Source organism: Ailuropoda melanoleuca, chromosome 1 (genome assembly GCF_002007445.2).
Source record: "Ailuropoda melanoleuca isolate Jingjing chromosome 1, ASM200744v2, whole genome shotgun sequence".
Taxonomy (NCBI): Eukaryota; Metazoa; Chordata; class Mammalia; order Carnivora; family Ursidae; genus Ailuropoda; species Ailuropoda melanoleuca.
Window position 1 is genome coordinate 162,745,785 of NC_048218.1, and position 25,939 is coordinate 162,771,723.

The window sequence follows — 25,939 nt, forward strand, 5'->3', positions numbered from 1 at the left end:
TTTATTTATTTATTTCGCGAGGGGGGGGTAGGGGCAGAGGGGGAGGGAGAATCTCAGGCAGACTCTGCACTGAGCGTGGAGCCCGATGTGAGTTTCAATCTCACAACTCTGAGATCATGACCTGAGCTGAAACCAAGAGTCAGATGCTTAACCAACTGAGCCACCCAGATGCCCCTACAGACATTTTTTAAAATATCTTTTCCAGTTGCCTGGGAAATAAAAATATAATATGCCCCCCAATACTGATGAACAGACCCAAACACTTATCCTCTTCTGAACTGAACATTACTTTCATGTTTAACTTGATCTCAGTAGGACTCAAGAAGAAGGCAAAGGAAAAGATCTGAAGTCCAGGCAACTACCAGAGGGAGGTGACTCTGCATCCAACGTTCAAATTCCTGTTGTAAAAGGAGACAGGAGAAAGATGATTAACTGAAATTCAGAGATAATCCGTTGCAGGTCATGTTGGTCAATGTACAAACTGGTTTTGCACGGAAACCTTGCCAAGAAGGTAGCCCCTCCAGGAAGAAACAAGAAAAAAGGATGCTGTCAAAGTTTTAATTACATAGATTCTTTGATCTTATCTTATCTACCTTCAGGCAAAGGTGTTAATAAGCAGTGAAATCTGCAACAAGGAAAACAAGCAAGAGTTCTGAATAATCAAACTTTAGATGAATTCTTTCTTAAACCTGGAGCTAATAATTCTTGGCTCACGTAATGATAAAAAATAAAAACTGGTCTCCCTTTACGGAAGAAAGGATTAGAATTAACTACTAATGATCTGAGCTAGAAATAGCACCAAGGGAAAAAAGAAGATCAGAAATTACCTCCCTTCCCTCAGTAGCAAAGCAGATTTATTAAAGGCATCTAGGCTGACCATTCAGCCAAAACCAATCACAAATTGTTGAACACTGACATGGTTAAACAGGTTCAAAGAGAGGATCACCATCATCTAGCCAAGACTAGCTGAAATTGGCCTTGCAATGAGCATTAACAGCAAGAAGAGCATTTGCTGAAGGCCTAACAAGGGCTAGCAGTCAAGTCAGTACATTAATCAAGGAATGACTAGGAGATCTTTCTAAAAGAACTCACAAGTCCACAAAATAAATGACTAGCTTGGGAAGGGACTAAATAAACAAATGAATAAAGAGCATAAGAGCTGACCATTTAGTCATCCATCATGCATTTACCCTGAGTGTTCACAGCATCGTAAAGAATGGACATCCATCATTCTTGTTTGTCCAGCCAATTCATCTGCCTGGTAGCAGCACCTCCAACTTCCTCAGAGGAACCATCCCTTGCCCTGTTCCACAACCACCAGACCCACACCTAGCCAAGGACAGCCCTGATAACTCTGGCCCAGGTTACTGGGCCTAACTAGAGGCCCTAACAAGAGTTAGGAGCATGAGTAGAAGCAGGGACAACCAGAGGCAATAAGCATCTCCAGAACGCAGTTGCTTGGCTTGCAGGAAATAAGCCAATACCTGTTAAGAGGTATTCAGGTGGAGAAAGCCTTCCTGAGAATGAGGTCAGATAAAAACAGGGTAGGAGATGGCAAGAAACACAGCCCTGATGACATGATTTGAACCCCTAGATCAGCCATGCCTGAAGCTAGCCCTACTCATGGACTTTTCATCAACATAAGCCACCAAATTTTCTTTTATCATTTTTTAAAGATTTTATTTATTTATTTAGAGGGCACAAGTGGGGGCAGGGGCAGAGGGAGGGGGAAAGAGAGGATCTCAAGCAGACTCTGTACTGAGTGCAGAGCTCCACATGGGGCCCCGATCTCACAACCCTGAAATCATGACCTGAGCTGAAATCAAGAGTCGGATGCTTAACCAACTGAGCCACCCAGGTACTCCGCAAATTTTCTTTTAAATCGTCCTTAAGCTCATCAGGTTTCTGTTCCTTACAAACAAAATGTCCTAACACATCACTAGCGCCCTAGTCTTTTAAACCTGTTTAGAGGAATATTTTTCAGCCAGAGCACTCATCCTCAATCATTAAAAATTTTTTAAAATATCTTTTGAAGTTAAACATTCTGAGAAATGGATATGAAATAAGTTTGCCCTTTATTATTCCCTGCATCTTAGGAACCTTTTGGTGAATGGATTATTTCCACCCACAAAAGAAAATAAGCTTCGTGGTGTAATTGATTATTCACACCAGATCCTAATAACAGGTTGCTTGGGCCTTTAAAACACCAAAACCCTTTTAGTTCAGCTCTTTGTACATCCCAGGAGTTCACAGGATGAAGTGAAATTTGAAGGTTTTGCTGCTTGAATTCACTTCTTTTTGCTTCCCCCGCTGAAAGGGGAGAACTCAAAGGAAGAGTGCATGGGTTCCACGAGCCTCCCTTCCATCCCCACTGTTCCACGAAACAGACCAGTCACAGAGAACCTCAGTTGCAAAGTGCTGATATCAGCGGTCACGTTCTGTGGGTTTGCAAGTCATTCACATCACAAAACCCCATTCTGACCAGGAAGCACACATTTGCCATTGCAGTCTCCACGAGGATCTGGCCAGTACTCTCTTGTATCTGTCCTGTGTAGACAGCAGTACATCAGGTTGCGTTCACATTTGACTGCCTACGCACAAGGATGTGGGTGAGGTGGGAGAATGCTGAACCAGGTTCTGAATGGCAAAATTTGCCAACATAAAAAGACAGAAAAAACCCGGGACTAGAAGTCTGAAGGACCTGGAGCTGGTCCTGGTACCAGCTTTGCTACCAACTACGCAGGACCTTGGACAAGCCATCTCACTTTTTGAGATGCTCATTTCTTTATTTTTAACACGGGATGGGTTGAAATGGATCCGTGTTTTCACTGTGAGTGGTGACTTAGGTAGTGGATGATGAAGTCAATTTACTGCATAGAGACCAACATTAAAAACACTATTCTAGGGCTGACACAGGAATTATACACAATGAATGTAGAGCATCTTGTAGCTCCAGAAAATCAGAACGTGCTAAACAACAACAACAACAACAACGATGGGCTTATGTCAAAAGAACCCAGGAACCAACTGAAAGTGTGCCTAGTAACCAAAACCGGTACAATTATAGCAACAAAATAAATAAAGCACGTTGGATTATAACCCAAAATATAAAATAAACATCCATGAAACCACACTGATATAAATACTGATTAACTGAATAAATCAATAAATGAGGGACAGACAAACCTAAGATGCAGAAAATACCAAGTAATGTATGTAGATACTCCGACCTCAAGGAGGTGAACGTAACTCCCCACTCCTTAGGTGTGGACTGCACATGGTGGGGTGGGGAAAGAATAACTTTACAGTGGAGAAACCCGACAAACCGTACCTCAACCAGCTGATCAAGGTCCCGTGGAGAGTGAGAAATCATGTTGGCAGTAGGTACTGTCAATGTGATGTGGGGAGAATGGCTCTTCATCTCCGTAACCTTTCTCCCAGAAACCCATAACCCTAGTCTAACCATGAGAAAAACATCAGACGAATCCCAGGTGAGGGCCATTCTACAGAATGCCTGACCAGCATGCCTCAAAACTGTCAAGGTCACCAAAAACAAGGAATCCTGGAGTAGAAAAAGTGTATTAGGTAAAAACCAAGGAAATCTGAAGTATAGACTTTGGTTAATAATAATGTATTAGTGTTGGTTCTTCAACGAGGGCAAATGGACCCCCTCACATAAGATAGTAATCACAGGGGAACGGAGTGGGAGGCATATGGGAACTCTCGTATCTTCACAACTCTTCTGGAAATCTAAAACTGTTCTAAAATGAAAAGCTATTTTGGAGTCGGGAGGGTGATTAAAACAAAGTCAGAGCACCTCATCTCTAAGCGTTTCGCTAGCTGTAAAGGCTAGTGAAGCTAGAAGGAACACTAAGGCTGCAGTGAGAAAAATCTAGATACGATCTCAGCTCTGCAATTTGCCTCTCAGGTAAGTCACTCACCTTACCCAAGGTCCTCAGTCGGATTTTCCCCGACTACGCAACAAGGTTAATACCTGTCCTGCCTCCCTCACAGCCTTATTTTATTGTGAGAAGCAAAGCACGTTAATGTGATTTACAGATGTGGAAATACCATACAAATTATGATAGTTATGATAACCTAACCCTGATGATAACCAGAATTCTCTGGTCCTTTCCCAAGTCAGAGCAGACTCAGGAGTGTCAAGACTCAGTCTTTTGCCTACTGAACCAATGTTTGGATTTTCAAAGGGGTCCCCGGACCGGCAGCAACAGCATCACCTGAGAACTCGTTAGAAACGCAGATTCTTGGGCCCCATCACGGAGCCACTAAATCAGAAACTCTAGGGGCGGGGCCCAGCAACCTGTGTTTTAATAGGCCCTGCAGGTCATTCTGGAGCTGCTGAAGGTTGGAACCACCGCCCCAAGAAAATGACAGGTCACGGGGATAACTGTGAGTCCCGTTCACATGGGCCACATTCCTCCAGCCGGCTTCCTGCCCAATTAGCAACCACATGGCCCTCATCTCCTCCAGAGCCCCCTTCACATCTCCTAACACTTAGCCAACTCTCATATGACTCCTCTGAGAGAGGGAAGGAGACACAGTACTACCCACAGGGACGTGGGCAAATCCGAGATACACTAAGCTTCAGTATGAGTTAAATAACTACAGCAAGACACAAAAACATGGCTTTATTTTGCCCAAGAAATCTGTGAAGTTCTTAGCAATGAAGAAAATCAGGGCACTTCTCAGGACTGTAACGCCAAACACTTGACCAACACCCAAATTCCAACATTCTGTCCTGCTGGTCCCAGGCATTTGTCATACAAGGTGTCTTAATCTGTGGACCAGAAAAGGCAGATACCTTACATAAACATCCATCTACGCTTATCTGCAAACACCTGTGAAAATAAAACCTCGGGATGGCAGAGAACCAGGGAGATTTCCAGGCCCTTAAACAAGGAACAAATGATGCAGAACTGAAAGTACGAACCAACTGGAATGCTACTAGAAAAACAGGAATCACGAGTCAGGAGCACAGCTCCTTAGCAGGTCTGCACGAAGAAGTCTATGCAGTGCTTTCTCGGAACCACGTTTAGGCCACAGCTATCACCCCCTTCCTTTTTGACTCAGTATTGGCATTATTCCTGAGGATACACATATAGTAAATGTAAGACAATACTGGGCTAGAAAAAGACGGAGTTCAACACCTACTTGGAGCGAACTGCACACCGTTTGCGTACATGTATATTGACAAGGCAAAAGAGTTGCCGACACAGAGTCCCTCTGAAGAACAGAGGCAGGACTTGCCTGGGTCTTGAGACAGGACTATGACGTCTGAGCACAACTCATAAATAAATCATCTGCATAAAAATATACATCAACCGACAATCATTTCTTCATTCATCTCCACTTTCCTTATTTCCCATTGACAGCCTTCTGGAAAATAGAGGCTATGGCCCATAATTTACTGACAGATGAAAAGAAAAAAGATAAACAATATGCCATCACTTAGGCAAATTTACCGTGAGTCAGAAAACCAACTAAGAGTGAACTGGCACTAGCCATCCCAGTTCCTGTCTGCAGGTACCCTGAACACCTGTCTTCATAGGCATGATCTAGCTCAACGTTTTACCATAACGTTTCCTATCTCCTACCATCCCTCCACCCCGCCAATGAACACAAAGTAACTACTCCAGGGATACAGCATTTAAACTGATGCAAGTATCCTCCCTGGTTTGGAAACACTCTGTGGCTCTCCAACTGCAGAGGATGGAGTGGCCGTGCACTGCCCTCGAGCTCCCCTGAATCACTACCCGCCAGCTACATCACATAGCATCTCTTTCAGCCGTTGTTCAACACTCCCTCAGCCTAAAATGTCTTGACCTTTAAAATCTTACCACATTTCAAGGTCCTACTCTGTTTACATCCCTCCCAGGAGCTCCCTCTTGGTTCACTCTTTGGAATTACTCTCCGGCATTCACCTGCAATCGTGGAATTAACATTCCCCACCCCCAACCCTGCCATTGAGTGGCTGCAAGAATTAAATCAAGTGATGTTCTTTCAAAAAATACTGAGAAGAGTGCCTCACTTTTTGTAGATAATCCATTAAAGGAAGCTCCTATTATTATTATTATATGGTCCTCCTATCTCATGACAAGTTACCCTTCCCAACCTACCACTTAGCTGGCATTCCCCAAGGTACCATATGCATCCATCCCCCCTTTCTCTCCGGGGACCTGCCCGAAAGGTTGTACGGGTTGGGCCTCTCTTGGAAACCTCAACCGCCATAATTTCAGCTTAACTGCTGACTCAGAGGTGATTACCAGCTTTGCCCTCTCTTCTGAGTTACCTGCCGGACATCTGATGCCACCCATACACTTCGAGCTTAGCATGTTCAAAACCAAAAGCTCTCTTTTTCCCTGAAATCTATTCAATCTTCCTGTTTTCTCTTATAGTATTCATGGCACCTTAAATAACACAGTCACAGAGGCCTGAAACTCTTAAGTTCCTTTTTTTGTTTGCTTTAATATTTACTGCAGAATAATACACTGATGTGGAACAAAATTCAAGAGGTGCAATTTCAATCATGATCACACCTGTCCTTTCGCCACCATTCTCCCTTCCTTGGGGAATCTGATGTTACCAACCTCTTGTGTAGCCTTCAAAAGATACTTTATATTTACGATACACAGTGGGTACCAGGAAATGTTTATCAACCAGTTTTCTGGAAAAACAAAAACAAAAGCCCTGATGTGTTGCCTTGGCTGATTTCCATGGCGTAAATACCTCCACCGTGACCAATTTCAAACTACCAATGCAAAGTCAATGACCAGGGAATTAAAAAGAAATGCACACAATTGGTTCTCGCAAGCTGGTGCAAGCTGGTGCAAGCTGGCTTCAGCCCACCAGTGTGTGTGTGTACAAATGCATAAATATGTCCATGTCTATGTATATATACATATAAAATATATATTATATATGGGTATACTTTTACCCAAATGGAAGCATACCATACATAACTAGCTTGGTATATGTGGCAAGTATGGCACAAACCTATGTATTCTACACCTTGCTTTTTTTTTTAAAGATTTTATTATTTATTTGACAGAGAGGCAGCAAGAGAGGGAACACAAGCAGGGGGAGCGGGAGAGGGAGAAGCAGGCCTCCTGCTGAGCAGGGAGCCTGATGTGGGGCTCGATCCCAGAACACTGGGATCATGACCTGAGCCAAAGGCAGACACTTAACGACTGAGCCACCCAGGAGCCCCACACCTTGCTTTTTTTTAAACTTAATCAATCGCAGAGATTGGTCCTAATTAGTAGCTGTGGAGCTGCCTCATTTTCAACTGCTCCATTCTTTATTAACCAGTCCTTATTGATGGACAATTAGATTATTTGCAATTTTTTATTCAAACAGTGCTGCAATAAATAACTTTGCCTGTATATCACTGTGCACATTTATATATCTGTAGGATAAAAGTCAGAGGACTATTATGGTTGGCTCAAAGAGTGCATGCATTTGGAATTTTGATAGATATGAGAGTATCTACACAGCACCATTTTCACTTCCATCCACCATAAATCCCTGTTTCCTCGAAAAGGTATGGCCAACAGTTTTATCACATTTTGTTATATTTGCCAATCTGACAGGTAAAAAATAGCATCTCATGAAAGTTTTCATTGGCATTTCTCTTTTTATGTACGCGTGAGGTTAAAGTTCTCATATGTTTGAGTAATTTTATGCTCTTTTGTAAACTGTTCATATTCTTTGCCTCTACAGTAACTGTTCCTTCTCTATTTATTTGTTGTAGTTCTCTATATACTGGCAAAATTACATCTTTGAGATATGTGTTGAAATTATTTTTCTAAGTTTATTGATTGCCTTTTGACATAGTTTTTAAAAAATTAGCCGTGCAAAAATTTAACATAGTCAAATGATTCAATCTTTTGTTTTGCAGGGTCTGGATTTTGTGTCATATCTTGAAAGAATTTTTCAACTCCATTACTATTAAAATGGTATTTTATGTTTTTTCCTAATTGTTCTAAAGTTAAAATTTTGATCCATGTGGAATTTGTTTTTCTGGAATTTATGATGTAAGGCTCCAACTTTTTTACCTGATTGTACCAACACCGCTTGTTATCTCCCATAGAATCATCTTCGCCTCCTCCCTCAACCCTGTCCCCTAGATCCCTAGAGTACCTAGGGGCTGTCATTCTAACCTTCCAGTATTTCTGAGTTGTCTTTTTCCTTTCTTCTCCATTTTTACCATCCCAGGTCAGGCTCACCATGCTTGTATTCCCAGCCTCTGACCAGCACTAGAATACTTCCTCTGAGATGGCTCCCACCATGTCACCGCCTTGTTCACTGTCTACCAAATAAAGTCCAAACCCTTCCTAGGGGATTCAAGATCCACTCCAGCTCGGCCTCAACCTACCTCTCTGTTCTCACATCCTGTCACTTTTTTCATTTAAAACCGTTCTTATCATCAAACTAGAAGTTTCCTCATTCCTTAAAATGCTACACCCGGACTCATCCTGCATTCTCTGCTTTCTACCTAGCCCTCTGTTCCGTTCCTTCATCCTAGGCATCCTTTGAGCCTTGGCTCAAATGCCCACTTCTCTGCAAAAGCGCCTCTGTGCTCCTCTAATAGGGCAGTACCGTGTTCCCAGCAAGTACCCACCCCTCCTTGTGTCTCACAACCGTGCCTTTACACCTGTCTGCTGGAATGAATGTTCCCTGAGACCAGAGCTGTGACCAATTTTTTCATGCTCTCTGCTTCTAGGTAGCACCTTATACACAATAAACTGTTTTTAATGAAATGAAGATGCCTCCAGTGTGCATCAGAATCACCCAAAGGGCTCACGAAAATGCCAACTGCCAGGCCCACCTGCAGAGCTTCTGATTCAGTGGGACTGGGGTAAAGCCCAGGAATCTGCATTTCTAACAAGTTCCCAGGTAATGCTGACACAGCAACTCCAGGAACCCACTTTGAAAACCACTGCCTCAAACCACACCTCAAACCTCAAACTGAAAGCCTTTAGAAACTGCGACACCGTAGTCCAAAAATCTCATGGAGGAGGAATCTTCTCAAGCTGGGTGTCATTTAGATATGGGTAGATTTCATCCTGTCCTTCCAATTCAGCCTAAAAAGGCAGTGAATGGCCCAAAGCCACAGAGGCAGAGGCACCGCTGCGACTGCATCCACCCTCGGATTCTCTGGCTCCCCGTCCAGTGCTCTCCCCACACTGAGGGGCTCTCTGGTCGAGGGCCTGGCGGTAGAAGCAGAATGACCGGACTGCACCCGGCTTGGGCCACTTGTTCCCTTTGTGACTGTGAGTCAACTACTTCAGCCTCTCCAGGCCTGTGACAACCAGGGTTTCTTTGAGTGGAAGTCCAAGAAGCCAACTTGGCAAATGAAACCCAAAAAAAATATCTGGGACAAATACCAGTGTTATGAGCACGCTATGAAGTCACACATACGAGTTGTCATTCTAGTGCCAGCTTTACCCAGTCCTAAAGCAAAGTCAATCATAATTATAAAGCAGGTTCAGGATTCCAAACTCAATGACATTTCACCATGTGATTAAACTTGGCTTCTTACAGAGCACACAGAGCAGAACATAAGAGAAGCCACACAACAAAGAGATAACAGAGGGGTGGAGGAAGTTAAGGAACCAAACATGAAGTCAAGTCTGCGGGCGCAGCGGCGATAAGGCCTGGGTCTGGTCTGGTCCCGGTCAGCTCTCGACACTTCCTGCTTCTGGTGTTCAAGCAGGGAAGGATCCATCCTGTTCTGAGATCAATCCCACGGTCTTTGGTGGCAGTTGCCTTTTTGAAATGGTCAGACATAGACGGGTCAGGTCTGAAGGGCCTGACAGTTTGCTGCCAAAATCCTCCCCCCCCCCCCAACTTTTTCTAAAGACTTCATTTATTTATCTGTCAGAGAGAGAGAGAGAGAACACAAGCAGGGGGAGCAGCAGGCAGAGGGAGAAGCAGGCTCCCCGCTAAGTAGGAAATCCGATGTGCAACTCGATCCCAGGACCCTGAGATCATGACCTGAGCCGAAGGCAGACGCCCAACAGACTGAGCCCCCTAAGCACCCCAATCCTCCCCTTAACAGGATTTAATGGGTCTCAGGCCCCTGCAGCCCTCCTCTGGTTCAGTTCATTATCACTTCTTGGGAGTCCACTGACATTGGTCCTGGCAGTATCTCTTAGCTGCAGTACCTTTAACTGTTTGCATCATTGCTTGACACAGGCTTCTCCTTGACATGAGAGACTCCATTTCGCTCTCCACAACCAGCTTAAGGAATTTAGAGGAGGGGTGCCTGGGTGGCTCGGGGCACCTGGGTGGCTCAGTCGTTAAGCATCTGCTTTCGGCTCAGGTCATGATCCCAGCGTTCTGGAATCGAGCCCCGCATCTGGCTCCCTGCTCAGTGGGAAGCCTGCTTCTCCCTCTCCCATCCCCCCTACTTATGTTTCCTCTCTCGCTGCCTCTCTGTCAAATAAATAAATAAAATCTTAAAAAAAAAAGAAAAGGAATTTAGAGGAGCCCGAGAGGCAAGCCCTGACACAGCTTCATGGGAATGGAAGCCAGATCACAACAGTGTGGTACAGACAGGACTGGTCTGGTCAGGACACACCCTCAGCAGCAGAATCTCCACGGCCCTTAGCACTGGACCCAGAGTCCAGCCTGGCTCACGGGGCCACCCGTGGCCAAGGAGAATGGAGCCCTTGCTCTGGTCTCAGCAAACCAGATGCAAAGAAGTGATTCCTGAAATGGAAATCAGGAAGGGTGAGTGGATGCTGGACAACCAAAGAATAAACAATAGATCCTCAGCCTCTGGTCACTGGTAAAGGAGACCATGACAGCCACCTCACAAGCTACCGAAGATCTAACGAGGTCGTGTAAGCCAAGCACTTAGGCTGGCACACACTAAGTGCTTCAGTTACTAGCTGCCATTGCTGTTTTCGTTATTCTTTGTAATTATCATCACCACCTTTCCAGGCAGCATGGCTTCCCATTCCCTAATGACTCCAACAAGCTCCAAAGGATACCTCCGTTCATTCTGTATGCACCAGAGATCTGCTTGAAACAGCTCTGAACCTCTGAGAAAAACCCAACTGGCTCTCCCTATATTCTTTCAGGCCTTCAAACGCCCCAAACTCACTGCATCTCAGATGCTAGACAATGAGCTACTTTAGAATTAGAGCCAAAAAAAGAATTAGAGCCAGCAAGTGATTTTAAGCTACTTTCATGGCTATGCTAGAGATTAAGTTGTTATATCTCATTCAATTTCAGTTACAAAGGTGCTAAAAACTCAACTTTGGATTCAATTCCCAGCAGCAAATAAACCTGTGTAGCGTCATAGAAAGCAATTCAAAAGCTCAAAAGAGGCATTAAATCCCTCCTCCCCCTCAGGTCCACCTGGCCTCCCTTCGGCAAACAGCAAAAAGACACAAACAGGGCGGGGGTTGGCTTGGGTGGGTCATCCTCCGAAGATTCCCAACCCCATTCTCTTTCCCCTCCTTCTTCAGACAATCAGCAGCCTGAATCATGACCTACAGAAAAATGGAACTTTTCTCCCTAGAGACCCAATTAAAATCCAGACTCATTCCCTTTGAGCCACATATCCCCACTGTAACTAACGAATTCTCCGTGACTGTTTATGATCTCCATCCTCTTCTAAACTGTAAGCTCTTTGAAGGGAGCTTCCACATCTGTCTAATGCATCACTGCACCGCCATATCCCCTGTATGCAGCCTGGCACCCAACACAGCGCGTGTCCTCAATAAATACTTTCTATGTGTATGAGCAGAAATCCTACTCCCATGTTTTCACTCTGGGGTGGCATTTACTTCAAGTTTAATGTTTGTGAGATTTAAAAAATAATATTATTTAGCTTTTGCTTTGAAACATTTCAGATCACTGTCCACCACAAACAATTTGGGGAAGAAAAATTTGTTTTATAAAAGTTAAACTATAAAGTTCTTGTATGACAGCATTCGATATCAAGAAAGAAAACAAATATGGGAATCTTTAATGGTACTACATTTTAATATGTAAGTGGAGAAATGTTACACTGAGAAAAGTGTTTGACCCACACATTTTTTAAGCTTTTATTTATTCATTTGAGAGAGAGAGAGAAAGAGCACAAGCAAGGGGAGAGGCAGAGGGAGAAGCAGACTACCCGCTGAGCTGGGAGCCCAACGTGGGACTCGATCCCATGACCTGGAGATCATGACCTGAGCCAAAAGCAAATGCTTAACCGACTGAGCCACCCTGGCACCCCGACCCACACTTTTTTTTTTTAAATCAGATTTTAATATGTTAACTGTAGAGAGTAAGCAAAGTAATAAATTTGATTTTATACTGACATCATCCTTTGATGATCTCTTGGGCTGTTCATGGCAATTTGATTCTGTTTTGCTTACATTAACTCTATTTTTCAATTCAGGTCCACTCTCTGCGAGTAAACACAGACATCCAGAGAGTGACACAATGCTCATCTAAAGAAATTTTAGATGAAAGCAACGTGCTTCTCAGCCATAAATCCACTTATTATTATTTAAGAGTCATATTCCACTCATATTCCAGGGGTTTTGGGGAGCCTGGAAACAATCGCATTCTGACTCACAAACAGATTTAGGGCAGGGTGATTATAAATCAAGTCCAGAAAAATTCAATTTCAGGGTATAAATACTGTGCCTAAGAACAATGACATTACCATTGCATTTTCTATATTTTTCCAAAATGAAGGAAATATTTCATCAACTTTAAAACAAAAGAATCAGATAAATAACTAAAGGAACAACTCCCTCATGCTGCTACTCCATTTATTATCAAAGCGGTTTTAAATTTTCACAGAGATGAAGCAAGCCCAGGAATGACACTGCACGACTACAGCCTGCCTGCTATAAGCTTCTACAAAGAATCATCTTCGAACAAATCAGTATTTCTCAATCTTTTCATATAAGAGGGATATCATTTATGAAAAATATTTTACTTCAGACTTTTAAAGAAATTCAAATGTCTTCGATTTTAATTTATTATGAAAAATCTCAGATATATGTAAAAGTATACAGCTGCACTGTCCCAACAGAAATATAATATGACCCATATACGCAATTTTTATTTTTATTTTTTTAATTTTTAAGTAGCCAATTAAAAAGAGTAAAAGGAAACAGGTGAAATTAGTTTTAATTCTATATTATCATAATATATCCAAAATATCATTATGTGAACCTATAAACAAAAACTGAGATAATTTTACATTCTTTTTCATACTAACTCTTCGAAGCTCAGTAAATATGTGACACTTGTAGCACATCTCAATGTGGATTAGCCACATTTCAAGTGCTCAGTAGCCACACGTGGCCAATGGCTGCCACAGTAAACAGCAAACATAGAAAACAGTATTAAAAACCCCATGAATTCATCACCCAGCTCCAGTCATCATTAACTTCTTCCCTCTAAACTCCGATTATTCTGAAGCAAATACTAAAAAAATTGTAACATTCATCCATGTTCAAATTCCCTTATCTTCTTTTTGAACAGTTGTATAGTTGCTGAAACTGGATCTAAACAATCAACTATGAGGATCTCTTTTTAATGACATTTTTTGAGGACACCGACATAACAGGAGTTGTACTTTCAGTAAAACACTTCTTTCGTTCAGATGCTTCTCACACATCTGTATTGTGCCAAACACTGCTCTAGCTCCAAGACACAACAATAAACAAGACTCAAAGGAACTTCTGGTTTAGTTCCTGACTGCACATTAGGACCACTCAAGGAGGCTTTAATAAACAATACCAGTTCCATCAGCGAGCAAATGGATAAATAAAACATGGTATTACACACAGTGGGGTGGTATTAGGCAATAATAAGAATGAAGTACCGATTCAAGCTGTAACAGAGTTGAACTCTGAATACAACACTTCTGCGATAGAAGCTAGACACAGAAAGACCACATACTGTACGATTTCAATTGCACGAAATGTCCCGGATAGGCAAATCCACACAGACATAAAGTAGGTTAGTGGTTTCAGGGTGAGACAGAAGACTGCTAATGGGTGTGATTTCTTTTGGGGTGATGAAATGTTCTAAAATTAATTATGGTGATGCTTACACAACTGTGACTATGCCAGAAATCACTGAATTGTATACTTCGAGTGGGTAAACTGTATAATATATGAATTATATCTCCATAAAGCTGTTATTTAAAAATAAGTAACTAGGAACTAGAGGGTATTATGCTAAGCGAAATAAGTCAATCAGAGAAAGACAATTATCATATGATCGCACTCCTATGTGGAATTTAAGAAACAAGGCAGAGGATGATAGGGGAAGAGAGGAAAAAAATGAAAGAAGACAAAACTAGAGAGGGAGACAAACCATAAGAGACTCTTAATCTCAGGAAACAAACTGAGAGTTGCTGGAGGGGAGGGGAGTGAGGGATGGGGTAGCTGGGTGATAGGCATTGGGGAGGGTATGTGTTGTGGTGAACGCTGTGTGTTGTGTAAGACTGATGAATCACAGACCTGTACCCCTGAAACAAATAATACATTATATGTTAATAATAAAAAAATGAAATAAAAATAAGTAACTAGATGAAGTATGTTACATTCACACAATGGAATACTATCCAGCTATAATACAGAATGAGAAAACTCCTTTAAAACAGAGCAAAACAACTCCAGTGAACAACCCTCCTTACCCCAAGCCACTTGATCCAGAAGCTTTGGGGGTGGGGCCTAAGTAGGGAAATTTTTTAAAAGATCCTTAAGTGCTTCTAATGCAAACCAAGTAAGAGTCAGTGGTTTAAGGAAAGATTCAGTCCAGGGATCGACAGTTACAAAATGGTATGCTAACTGCTCCCTATAAAATGGGTAGGCGCCGAGCGCCAGGAGGTTGTCCAACTTCAGCTCGAGGCAGCAGAGGAAGACTTCCTGCACATGACATCCATGCGGAAACGTGATGGATGAGTGGGAATTGGGTGAATATGGGTGATTATACTGGGAAGCGGAGATTATAAAGAGGACGGAAGTTTACACAAAACTGGGAGGCCAGAGCACATTATGCAACAGCCCTGCAGATACAGGCAGGGGCTGAACTTAGTTCAATGTGACTGGAAAACAGAGTAAAGTGATGAATGATGAACCATGAACCAGAGCTGATTCATAAAAGATCGAGTAAATCCGGTTAAAAATGTGAAATATTCATTTATCAATAAAATAGTGAACAAAATTTAGTTTAAATTCCGTAACAGTTTTAATTCGTTTTTAATAACGGCATTCCCATATGTATGAAAAATAGTGCATATAAGATAAAAGACATTTATTCTATAGATCATGTTTGTTTTGTGAATGGGTTTGAGATCTCCTTGCAATATCTCCAAGGTGAAAACAACCAGAATGGGTACTTTCCGTGGATTTCAATAACTGGGCTTTCTTTTACTTCATCCCAAATTGATGAAGGCATTACAGTATTGTGGATCAAAAAATAGGAAACAACATACTACATTCCAATGACTCTTTTCACAGAATATTCTAACATAACCAAATATAATTGTTTCATATTCTCTAACTCAGCACCTACTATGGACAGGATACCATGCTTAGTGGTCTGAGGGATAGAAACATGAGGAATGGATACTAGCCCTGCTTTCAAGGCGTTTCCAGGCTAGTAAGGGAGGCAATACATCTGAATAAATAACAAGCCAGGAGGCACTGGGGGGAGGAGTTGGTTGAGAATGGGGGGAGGTATGAAAGGAACAAAGTGCTAAAGAAAGAAACCCACATACTCAATGGTCAGAAACTGAACTGGGGACTCACATTTTTAAAAAAAATGCTGTAAGAGATTGAGTTCAAAGAGATTATTCTGGCAGAAGTGGCTTATGAATTCAGCCTTGAAAGACTTGGGTTTTTCACAGTGAGAGACCATGAAAGAACTTTCTAGGCAACAGGAGTGTAGGGGCAAAGGCGAAAATGCTCCGTTGCTGAAGAAAGTTCAGGCGGCCTGTGCACAGGGCTGGGGAATGAAGGGTGAAGGTGAGCAGTAAGCCCAGGCTGCCAGATCCTGACTGCAGGCTAAGGACTCTAGGCTTAAATGGCGACAGCAAGGACCTGGGGGTTTCAGTCTCAGATCCATCTAGTATTAGCTGTAAAGCAGCCTCACCTGGACGTATAAACACAGTGCCTACTCAGGGTGCCTGGGCAGCTCAGTCGGTTAAACATTTGCCTTCCGCTCAGGTCATGATACCAGGGTCCTAGGATGGAGCCCCGCATCGGGCTCACTGGGGAGTCTGCTTATGCTTCTCCTTCTGCCCCCCAACACATGCACTTTCTCTCTCTCTCTCTCATAAATAAATAAAATCTTTAAAAAAGAATAACAGTGCCTATGCTGGTGCTGCTCTGAGGATTAAAGGCCATAACTCATCTACAGCACATAGGACAGTACGGCACAAGAAGTTCAGCAGGCACTGCTGTTATTAATTTATTATTAACCATATAAGCCACTCAGGGATTTTGAGCAACACAATGACAGCACTTAAAGAATTCACCTGACTGTGATATGCAGGAGAGCCTGAGGGAGGAAAGTCCACCTGTAAGTCATATTAGGGCAGCATGCAGAAATCCCTAAGACCCCCGAGCGAATACGGTGCAGGGGCAACAGGAAAGGATCGATGTGAAAGGTGCTGAGGAGGAGAGAGCCAAGAGTTGGGGTAAGCAAAAATGTGGCCTGAACACTACTGGCTGGGAACTCAAGAGGGAATTTTCCAGAAGAGAGGGCTAAAAAGCTGATGCGTAAGATGTAGACAGAAGAGAAATTCACAGGGAACTATAAACAACTCTCAATTATGCATGGAAGGCTCTTTCAACTGAACAGCCTCCATCTTTCTTTGTGTGCACACCCCCATCACTTCTGTGGGCATTCTAGGTTGGAAGCCTCCCCAACCCTCCCTGGAGTACTCCTGAAATGGAATTAACAATTAAGAAAACATAGTACTTCCAAAGGAGAAGAAAGGGATAAAGAGGAGAAGAAAGGGATAAAGAAAGGGGGGGGTAATCAGAAGGGGGAATGAAGCATGAGAGACTATGGACTCTGAGACAAACTGAGGGCTTCAGAGGGGAGGGGGGTGGGGGAATGGGATAGGCTGGTGATGGGTAGTAAGGAGGGCACGTATTGCATGGTGCACTGGGTGTTATATGCAACTAATGAAGCATCGAACTTTACACCAAAAAAAAAAAAAATTAAAAATTAAAAAAAGAAAGAAAACATAGTACTTCCAAGAAGCATATTATAAATAAAACAGGATTATTCAGAACCTCATGTAAAGGAAAAATTTTTATACTATCCCCTAAAACTGGAATGGAAGTAGAAGAAAAAAAGGATCACAAATTCCTTTCCACACCTATTTTGCCATTAGCCCTTTAGGTGGTAACCATGAAACTCTTAATTTAACGTCTCCTTGCTCTCAGTTTCACTACAAGGGTGCGAAGAGCTGAAATGTAGTTATATTTTACTAAATGGTTGCTGCAGAATCATGTAGAATCAGCCATGGTTTCTGACTCTCCTCGGTTCTACATATGGAAACAGAGAAACTAGCTGGATTTCCAGAATTTTTCTTAAGAGGCATAAAGCATTACTGTGTTCAGAATTCATTTACCATAGTGGGTAAAACCCATCTGATTTCTGTTTAGATTTAGGTGAAAGTTTCAATTTAAGTGAAAGAATTTCCTTTCCTCCTTATTAAAAGTCCCCCATCTACCAAGCCCACAAACCATAAACTCAACCACAAAAATCAATGGCAGTAAGAGTCTCAATTCAGAAAATAGAACAACTAGACGCTTGATACTAGCAGCGGTAAGTCTACAGCCCAACCTCACATGCTTTTAATGTACTGTATCATTGAACTCTATCATAAGTTAACAACTGATCAGTGGGAGCAGGAGGGATTTCTGTGTCGTGAAAGGAGCTGAAGATTGAGAGTCAGAAAGACTATTAACAAAATGTAGCTCAGCAATTTACAATTGACCAGGGGCAAGTTCTTGAACCTAGGCTGCAGTTTCTTGATCTGAAAAATGAAGACAACCTCAAAACACTGCCTATAAGATGGTGAAGATTAAATGAGATCATGCAACCAACCTCTGGCAGCCTGGTAGTATCTGTCCTACAATGTAACTATTAGCTAGTATCGAAACTGTATCTCACTCGTGATAAAGCACCAAATATTCTTTTGACTAAGCAATAGTTTTTATTACAAATAAAGCTAAACATCTATTGGTTGTAACAGTGAAAACCATATTTTAGTTTCTTGGAAGTGGTCCAACACAACAGAAAATGAACTAGAATTTTCGTTCTGCCAGGATAATCTTGGGGAAATTGGTTAACCTGCGAGAGCCTTAACTTAGAAATACCTAGCTAATAATAAGACTATGACTTAACTTAGAAATACCTAGCTAATAATAAGACTATGACAGTGTTTAATGAGGTAATCTATATAAAGTTCTAGCACCCATCCAGTTCTTAGTAGGTAATCAATAGTAGTTATTGGTGTTTGTTAATTTTCCCAATAGGAAAAAAAAAGGGGATAAATAAGCATGAAAATCAAAACCAGGTATGAAATCACCATTCTTCATATTTTACAGAGAAGTTTTTATTCATTTATTCCACAATGTTTTCTTGCAGACCTACTGTGTGTTGGGCACTGTTGCTAACTTTGGGAATGGAGTGATGAACAAGACAGATAAGGTCTCTGCTTTCCTGGAACTTCCATTCTAGTGGGGAAAGGCAGACAGTAAACAGCCCAAGGAGATAATTTCAGAGAGAGGAGTGCTACGAGGAACACCAAACAGGGTGGAGGGCCAGCAAGGTTGGGGGGGGAGGGGCGGTGGAATGGTCATTTAGCTAGGGTGCATTTCAGCCCAAGCCTGCCTGACTGGTGTCCTTCGGCCCGAAGGGGGAACCTCATCTTGTATGATGCTCAGTAAAGTGTGGTTGATTAGAAGTCAGACCTACATTTTTACCTGTGTTAGGATCTATTTGCAGCTGCAGCTTAAAATATTTATAAACGTCCAACCCAGTTCTCAAACTGTGAGGGTCAGTGCAACATGGGGGGGGGGGGCTCAGATACACCTTAGCACAGTTCCCAGACACGTCAAAAGCGGGTCCCGACTGAGACTGGTACTTTGTGAGACGGAGGAGGAAGACTACAAGTGTGCAGAAGGTGGCCGGCAAGTTGCATTAACGAAGGAGGGCGGCTCGCCCCGGTTAAGAAATATCTGGACGGTCTACCATAATGCCCTTCAGTGACTCTAGAGGCTGCAAACGTTTCCCAGGGCGCTGGGACGCCCAAGGGGCGGGTGCCCCTGGCGGGGAAAACGGGGAGTGGGGCAAGCCGAGCCAGGGGACGCAGGCGAGCCGGGCGCCTGCAAGGTCAGCGTCGCCCAGGTCCGCCCAGCACGCCCCATCCCGCGGATGTGGTACAGCCTTGCGCTCGGCCCACTTACACAGGTTTCCTGTGCCTCTCGCCTCGCCGCCTAATCCTCCGGAGCCCGCACCCAGGCCCCCGCGCTCGGCGCCTTCTCGCCGTCAATCCCGGCCAAACCTTCCGCTTCATAGCAGCACCCCGGCCCTACATACCCGGAGCCTGGCGCCGGCTGCGACAGCATCTCCCTTGCCCGGGGCTGCCCCACCAGCAGGTTCTTCCCTGGGCGACAGGAGACAGACTCCGGTCCTACGGTGACTGGTGGCGCCCCCCAAACCACAGCCCTTGCGAGTTCGCACCCTCTCTGGCCCCCAGCACTGCAGAACCATTTCGGCGGGTGTCCCAGCGCTTACCTGCACGCTCCGCAGCCGGGGACGCCGCCTAGTTCTCCGGTGTGCGGCTCCGGGCTCGTCCACAGACCCGGGAGGAGGCAAACCCCGCTTCTCCAGGCACCGCGCAGCCGACAGTTCCCGTGCCAGCCGCAGGAGAGCGAGGGGAGGACGGCTACTCGCGGAAGGACAGTGGGGCTGGAGTCCGCGCCGCGCCCTGGCCGCTTGGCCCTGGGGTCCCCTGCGCTGCCCTGCCTGACTCGCTGGCGTTGCGCCCGCGCGGCCAGTTCCCGGTACTTTGGCCAGAACTTCTCAGCGCGCCGCCAGTAGATTAGCAGGAGGAGCCGCACAAGGGGCGGGAACGAGGAGGAGGAGCCTGTGGCCGCCCTGGGGGCGTGGCCACACGAGGAGGGCGGGGAGGGCGGCTGAGTGACCACACTCTCACCAATCAGAAGTCGACCCCGAGGAAGAAGGTGGAGCGATGCACTTGGAAGGAGCGAGCGGATTCCATGACGCAGTCTAGGCAGCTGGGACCCCGGTTCCCGGCAGGTGGGAAGGGAGGAGGGGAGAGGAGAGCTGCAGCAGCGTCGCAAAGGGGCTACTGGCAGCCCAGTGCGCAGCCCGCCTGCCGTAGGAGCTCAACAGATGTTCCTCGATGGCGTTTCCAGGCCAGGGAAGAGAGGGAGAACAGGGAGAAGTGAGGGCGGCCAGGGAGGGGCTGGTTTAAGGAAACGGTTCCTGGGGACACACGTGCGAACTGGCAAAGAGGACTCGACCTCTTGAGGAAGTCAGAGGCAAAAGGACGGAGAACGGAGGAAAAAAATGTAGTGACGGGAGGATTGCAGGCATCGGATGACGAAGGACAGAATCCGCATGGGACACCCTCCCAAGACTGTGACCCTTAAATCCAGAGGCAGTGGGTGCAGATTCGTGCCGGGGTCCCAGGAGAAGACCTGAGGAGAGTGTGGCCGTTTTGTTCTGTGTTGTTCATGTCCAAGAGGGAAGGGAGAAAGAGCATCACAGTTACAATTAAAATGCTGGAGCTCCTTGGTAGACAAGATAGTGCACCCGACTTAGCTGCCCTGCCCACTCGCTCCTCCACTTCCTTTGATCCTACCAGGAATCAGCTGATTCTTGCTGCAGCTGATCACCTGGGTCAGTTTGGAGACTGCAGATGTATCGAGTGCCGCAGGTGGCTGGGTGGAAAGGGAATTAAAGTTTAATGAGCGCCTACTGTGTGCGCCTGGCGCAGATGTGGGCTCGCTTCAGTGATAATGGCATACCAGGTTCCCGCTCTCAAGGAACTGAGGTTTTAATGGGAAGCACACCATAAACAAGAACATAAACAAATATAAACAAACGAGTATATACTGATGATCTATGAACACTGGGGTAATTGTTGTGCGGTGTTTTCGAAGTAGTAATTGGGAGCTTCGAAGTGCCCTGAGGGCCTCTTGGAGGAGGTGGCCCTTAAGCAGGTTCCCGAACGGGGAAAGAAGCTGCCACACCTCAGTCTCTCGGGAAAAGCGTACCGGGAAAAGCGTTCCAGGAAAAGGAAATGGAAAATGCAAGGTATTTAACTTCCCTGAAGACTCAGCTAACTTACCTGACTGAGCTGAACAAAGAGTGTGGCTCGCTGGGCTTGGTGTCCCACACAGAGTGGAGGCTCCAAAATGTTAAATTCCAGCGCCACATATCACCTGTGGCCCTTGACGCATTTCCAGTGTCCCAGCTGACCTCACACTGAGGTTTCTAAGTCTGCCGGAGCCACACTATTCACATTTCATTCATTGCGCTCCTTTTTCCGCTTTCTGGAACCATCTCTGTCGCGGAATGTCTGGGGCTGTCAGTTTGGGATCTGGCAGGCGGCGAACGAGGGCGGGAGGATCCGGACACGCTGCAGAATGAACTCACTGAATGCTGCCCGCGTCGCACACACGGAGACCCTTAGTGGAGAAGATCTAAGATCGAATGGCTCGGAAATTCTTCAGCCATCCCCCCTCCCCCGCACCCGAGGAACGCCAGGTGAACAAATACGTATGTCTGGCAGGCGCCGGGATCACTCACAATGAATTCAAGGGAGCACCTTGCCCACGCCCAGCCCGGAATGCATGAGCAGCTCAGACTTTGTTTTCCCAACCCTTCCTCCATTGTTCGGTAATTCCTCTCTGGGAGAGAAGCTGTCTCTTTTCCTCCCACTCCTCCAAACTTTTTTTCCCTTTGTTTCTCTTCTTCCATTTCCACTCTCCACCTCCTCCTCTTCATTCACTCTGTTTCATTAGCATTGTTTGGTTTGTTGTTGTTTTGGTTTTGTTTTTGTTTTTTCCCTGCGGGACGCAAGCCTTAAATCCTAAAGGAAGTTTTTTTGCATAGGACTTTATTGTTGAAACTAGCAAACCGTTCTTGGCTTTTTCTTCAATTTCTTCCAAATAATCAAGTGTGTCTATTTGTTTTTTTCTATTTGTACTTGAGGCAGTTAGTTGGACAGGATGAGAGAGTTATTCATATTCATATTGTGCCTTGCCTCCAAGAAAAAAAGGAATCGTACTGTGCCTTTTCATAGTTTCATTTCCTCTTCTAAAAAAGCTTCCAGGCTCACCAGCTCCTAAAAACAAAAGGAAAAAAATTAAAGTTGAATCCCATGCAGAGCTAATTATTCTTGAAAAATCTCATTAGTGTCCTAAATTAGCTTTCTCCTCAGAGTTGTATTTTAAAGCAAGGACCTGAATGTGTACTCTGGTGGAGATCAATGGTTCTATAGTAAGAGTTTCTGAAGACCCTCTTTGAACTGTTGAATAAATACTTTTTATCTTTGGAGACATACCCATCATAGTGGGAATTTTCCAGAGCTGGCTGAATGTTCTAAGCTTCCAAAATTCATAAGAGGTAAGCAGATGTTTCTCAAGTGTACATATTTTGATGGTAAAGGAAGCTGATAGTAATAGAATGTCACGGTGGGGAACTCCAGAGGCCTCTAGACTCAGACTACCTGGGTTCCTGTCCCGTCATGACCACTTCCTGATTCTGAGGGCGCCTTTCTCTGTTATCTCATTTTCTTCCTGAGAAGTGAAGGCATTGCACTAGATCATGGGTGACATAGCTTGGCTTATTTGCTGCTACTCGCCTCCCTGCCTCATGCCAGACATCACTATTAAGTCAAGGCCGTCTTTCCTACTGAGTCCAAATAGCGCCTCAGAATGCTTCTCAACACAGTCCTTTAGGAAGCTATTACTGAGGGCACCTGGGGGGTGTCTGCCTTCAGCTCAGGTCATGATCAGGCCATAGGGCTCCTTGCTCAGTGGGGAGCCTGCTTCTCCCTCTCCCTCTGCTGCTCCCCCTGCTTGTGCTCCTTCATTGTCTCTGTCAAATAAAATCATTTAAAAAAAAAAAGGAAGCTATTACTGATAGATCAGTATCCACATGATGTAGATGGTACAGAATTACCATGCTGGGGCTATATGAACTTTAAGCCACTTTAAGATTAAGATCTTAAATCATCATACGATTAGGGCTCCAATCATCTAGAAAGGTGACTACAAGACAAATGTGATGAGAAGGAACTATAGTTCATCACCTCATCAATCCCTTTTATGAGGGAGGATGAGAGAGTTCATTCCAGCATCCTGTCTGTAATCATACAGCCTCTGAGTGGTTAGAGGCTGGGTCTCCCACCCTCTTTAAGTGTCCTCTTTATGTCACTGCCACTGTGAATGGGAGGTGGAGGAAACACTCGTCTGAAGCGATGATACAGCCCTCCCCATCCTGTACCCATTCTTCCTTCTCCTTAATCTGGAATATGAATCAAAGTATTTAGTCACGTAGGAACACCTTGCCAGCATTCTTTCACAAAAGTAATAGTCCTCATGACTAAGGACTGCACAAGAATTCACCAATTCCTCTCTTAAATATAGATTGACAGGCTCCTTTGTAAAAGGATCCATTCTTAGCAGACACTTGAAGAGATCCAAAGATGAATCAGTGGGTGTTCCTGCCCTCAGTACTTTTATAGGTTCATATATTGGGCAGATCAGAAATGGATATAAATAACTCCGATACAAGCTAAAAAATAGGAAATGTCCTGAGAGGGATACCAAAAATGTATTTAGAGAAGGGTGAAATTATTTTGGGAATTGGAAGCAAAGAGTCACTTCCTGCATGTCTTTGTTGACATTTTTAACTTTTTGATCACAAATTCTTATTTTGCAATAAATAAGAGTTGCAACGCTGTTAGGCTTCCTGGTTTAGACACAGTTCCTGCTTAGTTTAAGCGGATACCATCAGTACAACTAAAGGTCACAATTCATTCTCACTCTCATAGCCCTTTTCATCAGATATTTGAAATTTCTGGGATGTTCTAGAAGACTGCTCATCTTTAATGACAACAGTCTAGCCTTCTCTCACGCATTTGACAGAACCAGTTTTTTAGCACATTATACTGTGGAAGCACAGGCTACTTGTAAGAAAGGAACATAAAAGGAGTGAAGGGACACTAATATCATATACAATGAACCATGAAACAATATTTCCTTCAGGACTAAACTACCTCGGAAGTCAGGCTGAACATTCTATCACCCTTTAGGGGCTATCTTCATAGCACACAGACATCCTATAGTATTCTTTTTAATTACAGCCCACATGTATGAAGCATTTAGGTAGCAGCCATTGCCGAACTGGGCTGCTAAGATTACTGTCACTCCTGCCACCATCAGGAGGCCACCTGTCAAACCAGAAAGACTTGGCAGAACTGCCCCAAACACACCCCTCCTGCAGCAAGCCACAGCAGCAAAACATATGCCTCGAATCCTGCCTCTCCTTTATTACCTCATTTCCCAGTTCATGCCTTGAGTGAATGTCTCTGATTGGCACATTCCGAATTACATTCACTAATCCAACTGCAAGAAGGGCTGGGAAATGTGATTTTCAGCTTTTTAGCCTCAGCAGTAAGGCACGTTAGAAGGAAGTTGGGTTAGAATTTGAGCGAGCCAAGCCACGGCATCCACCATGCCTTTTCCTTCAAAGTTCCACCAAGTGTGTTGGCAGAAAAAAAGCTTTATATGTTACATTCTCTTTGATGTGTTTCAGTAGTTATAGAGTAATCCCGAAGGCCTAGTCCTCCACCCATCCCCCTAAATTCCCATCTCAGTCTCCACCAGCGACAGCACTGTAGTCTAAACCACCATCATTTCTTGCCTATATTATTTGCGTGCTCATTTTATATTCCCTTCTGGATTATAAACCCTTTTCCGTATTCTTCTTGAATGTCTTCCCTTCACATAGCACAGTGTTCCTCACACAAAAGATGTTTTATCACTTGTTTATTGAACAAATACATACACATATATTTCCCAAAATTACAATCTAAATTCATTTAGCAAGATAGTAAAACTATGTTCTTTTCGTCTGCTAGAATACTTTGGCTTCAGGTAAGAGAAAACCAATTAAAAATCACTTAAACAATAAGATGTATTATTTCACATAACAGGAAGTCTGCAGATACAGTGACTGCAATGTGGGTTCATTCAGTAGTTCAAGCATGTCAGCAATAGACCCAGGTTCTTTCTGTCTGCTCTTCCAAATTCATCATAAGGGCTTCCTCCTCAGGCTGGATATGATGTGGATACAGTAGTTACCAACATCGTATTCAGAGGCAGAAAATAATATCCCTTCCTTGAGTCACACTCTATAAGTAAAGAAACCTCTCCTACAAGTCCTCCAGCCAGGTGATCTTCATGTTTCATTGGCCAGAATTGGGGTACATGCCCATTCACACTTAAAGCAGTTACTAGCCAACTACCAGCCATGATCGATTTAGAGCACAGGTTCATACCAGAAAAATGAAATGAAACAAAAAGCTGGAGTTCAATTAGCAAATATTATAGACTGTGTTACCTTTCACCAATATCTGCTTTCTTTCACCAAGAAAGAATTATATTCCCCTTCCTCCCATCCACAACCCCATCCCCACCACCCACTAGACTCAGTCTTGGCCATATGACCTACTTGGGCCAATAAAATGACAGTAGAAGCTTTAAGGGCCAGTCCTGGCTTGGCTTTGCTAATATCCCTTCTACCATAGGCATCAGCACTATTGCAGTCAGAGACTGCTCCATCTGCCTGCCTTCCGGGGTGAAAAAGGTAAAGATGCAGGAGTATGAAC

At 44.1% G+C, this 25,939-nt stretch overlaps 1 protein-coding gene across 5 annotated transcripts in view; it reads right to left on the reverse strand.

Moving 5' to 3' along the window:
- OSBPL3 (oxysterol binding protein like 3) overlaps positions 1-20,141 on the reverse strand; it is a 179,765-nt gene extending 159,624 nt beyond the window's left edge. For 4 of the 5 annotated variants that reach the window (XM_002912864.4, XM_002912867.4, XM_011223670.3 and 1 more), the window contains exon 1: positions 19,807-20,141. The gene's annotated coding sequence lies outside the window, so the exon portion shown is untranslated. The remainder of the gene's footprint in view (positions 1-19,806) is intronic. The other variant, XM_011223676.3, reaches the window with a different exon arrangement.
- Positions 20,142-25,939: the final 5,798 nt, after the last annotated feature.